Source organism: Ascaphus truei, chromosome 2 (assembly GCF_040206685.1).
Source record: "Ascaphus truei isolate aAscTru1 chromosome 2, aAscTru1.hap1, whole genome shotgun sequence".
NCBI lineage: Eukaryota > Metazoa > Chordata > Amphibia > Anura > Ascaphidae > Ascaphus > Ascaphus truei.
In genome coordinates, this window is record NC_134484.1 from 203,150,243 (window position 1) to 203,153,514 (window position 3,272).

Consider the following 3,272-nt stretch of genomic DNA (forward strand, 5'->3'; position numbering starts at 1 on the left):
AGAGAGGAAAGAGAGGAGAGAGAGGAGAGAGAGAAAGAGAGAGAGAGGAGAGAGAAAGAGAGAAAAAAGAGACAGAGGAGGGAGAGAGAAAAAGAAACAGAGGAGGGAGAGAGAAAAAGAGACAGAGGAGGGAGAGAGAAAAAGAGACAAAGGAGGGAGAGAGAGAAAGAGACAGGAGAGATATAGATTCATATTAGTGTTATACATATTTTAATACAATTGCTGTTGTTATTTATATTTATATAAACTATAGTAATAGTAATGTGTATAAGTATTTGAGTAGTAATGTTGTCAATTCAAGTGTGATTATTGCACTGTGGAACAGCTGATTTGAATTGTAGCAAGGAGCCGCCCCATTGCGTCTATGAGCCAATAGAAAACAAATGCAAACTATAAAGAACTGCTCATAGTGAACCTCCTTTATTCCCTGACGAAGTAATTGATTTACGAAACGCGTAGGAAGTGGGTGTGTTCCAGTTTGTACTTTATTCAGTGAGGACTCTGATATTGTATGCGGCTATTTGTGAACATTATAGCGGTCTAACTCGCAAGAGATGGGACGCCCTGAGTGATGTCATCAGTGCGCACCAAGAGGCCAGTGTGAGGATTCGGGGATTGCGTCTCTTGCGGCGCGGTTCCTCCTCTTTACATAACAGTACTGCAGCGGTGGCTGCCTCCGATCTGCCCCCCGCTGGTGAGTGCACCCCCGCTCTGTTTACAGAGCGCGTGCGCACCCCGCGCCTCTTCTACCAGGTCACAGACCTTAGCTCCGCCCCCTCAGTCCCGCCGCACCTCCGCTGCGCACGGCGTGCACGCGTGACGTCGCGCAACGAGCCCCAGCTGCGAGTCAAGATTGCTGTGAGCCCTTGTCTCCTGCAGCCTATCCTTTGCATCTGCAAAGGCTCCGCCTCCACTCCGCCCCCTCTCCTACTGGTTCCTGTCTCCTATAAGAAACTTCCTCTTCCTGTCATACCTTGCTGAACATAACCTTGTGTAGCCTTTGCGTGTGCCTGTCTTGTCCAGCCCAGTCTTGTCTTGTTCTCTGCAGTTAACCTCTCGTGTACCGACCTGGCTTTGCATTTGGATTCTCTCTGGCTCCTGACCCCTGGCATACGGATAACGTCAACGAGTACCTCTCCAACCCCAGACCACAGGCTTACGGATTCCAACTACGTGTACCTCTCCAACCCACGGACCCCGGCAAGTATTGGATTAACCCTTTCTACATACCCAGACCCAGCAACGCTACAAACCACCTTCTGGGCTCGCCCCCGCTACTGTGGGTGTGTGGCACAGTCCTTCCCACCTCAGTGCCGGGGTCAGGTCTTGTTTGTGGGCTCGCGCAAGCGTTACAGTATGTTCAGCCCAACAAACATTGACCCCCCTGAGGTGGCCAAACCACAACTGTTGCTACTCTAGTGGGAAACATACCCCAGGAACCAAGTCTTCCGTCACCCAATCGGTATGCGGGTGAACCCCTAGGATGCCGAGGCTTTCTAAACCAATGTGATGTCCACTTTGAATTAACCCCTTCTCGCTTCTCTACTGATAGGTCTAAAGTGGCTTATATCTATTCATTGTTAACCGGAGATGCACTGGCCTGGGCAAATCCTATCTGGGAGTTAATGCCTGAACTCACGCAGAACATTATTTCTTTCAAAAAAAGGTTTCGGCAGATTTTTGACACTCCTGGCCGCAAGGCTACTGCGGTCTCTTCTCTTTTTCATATCACCCAGGGCCACTGGACCGTCGCAAAGTACACTCTTGAATTTCGGATTATTGCTGCGGAAACCGGTTGGAACAACGAGGCTTTAACTGCAGCCTTCTGGCATGGCCTCTCTGACTCCGTGAAAGATCAATTGGCTGCATGTGAAAGACCCACTGCCCTGGAGGATCTGATCTCTACATGTATATGGGTGGATCAACACCTCCAAGAGAGACGAAGTGAACGCCGGATTACACGTATGCCGGTACCTATACCTATCTCTCCTACTCTCTCTCCTTCTTCTGTTCCAGTTCCTGAAGCACCAGACCCCATGCCGCTGGGTAATCACCATTTGTCCTTTACAGAAAAACAGCGCCGGAGACGCAAGGGGCTATGTCTTTATTGTGGCCTAGCTGGTCATTTGGCGTACTGCTGTCCTACACGTCCGGGAGAACGCCAGCGGCCTATAAGGTATGATGGAGTTGCTTTGGATACAATATCTTCTTGTTCCTCTTCCAAGGAAAGTATGCCAAAAAGGATCCTTCTACCTATCATAATGGAGGGTACGGACTTTCATATTTCTGCACTTGCCTTCATCGACTCTGGGTCTGGAGGAAATTTCGTGGACCAGAATTTTGCAATAAAACACCGGATCCCACTGCTTAGGAAGTCCACTCCCATAGGACTCGAAGCGATAGACGGTCGTCCACTCCAACCTGCCTTTATCACACTGGAGACCGTGATCTTCACCCTTTCCACCAAGGATGGACACAAGGAACAAATCTCGTTGGACGTCATTCATTCACCATCTGTACAGGTAATCTTGGGTCTCCCCTGGTTACAACTGCACAATCCCGTGATTGACTGGACTGATAAACAACCCATACGTTGGTCTACCCCATGTGCCATTCCTTGTGCTCTCACTTCACTCTCTCTTGCCGACTTAGAGACTGCGGATTTTCCAAGGGGTCCCTTCCAGAAGTCTACCATGAATTTATTGATGTTTTCGACAAGGTCCGTTCAGAGACTCTTCCTCCACATCGTCCCTTCGATTGTCCCATAGATCTGATTCCTGGTGCCGGTTCTGCCTAAAGGCAAGTCCTACCCCCTGTCCCTTCCTGAGTCCCGAGCCATGTCCGAGTATATCCAGGAGAACTTAAAAAAAGGTTTCATTAAGAACTCCACCTCTCCTGCTGGGGCAGGGTTCTTCTTTGTAAAGAAAAAGGACGGATCTCTTCGCCCCTGCATAGATTATAGAGGCTTGAATAAGATAACACAGAAGAACCGTTACCCATTACCACTCATATCTGAATTGTTTGACCGTCTACAAGGTGCCTCCATTTTCTCCAAACTTGATCTCCGGGGTGCCTACAAACTGATACGCATAAGGGAGGGAGACGAATGGAAAACGGCGTTTAACACCCGCGACGGCCATTATGAGTACCTAGTAATGCCGTTTGGACTGTGTAACGCCCCTGCGGTCTTTCAGGAGTTTGTTAATGAGATTTTCCGTGATGTTCTCAATTTATTCGTCATTGTATACCTTGATGATATACTAATTTTTTCC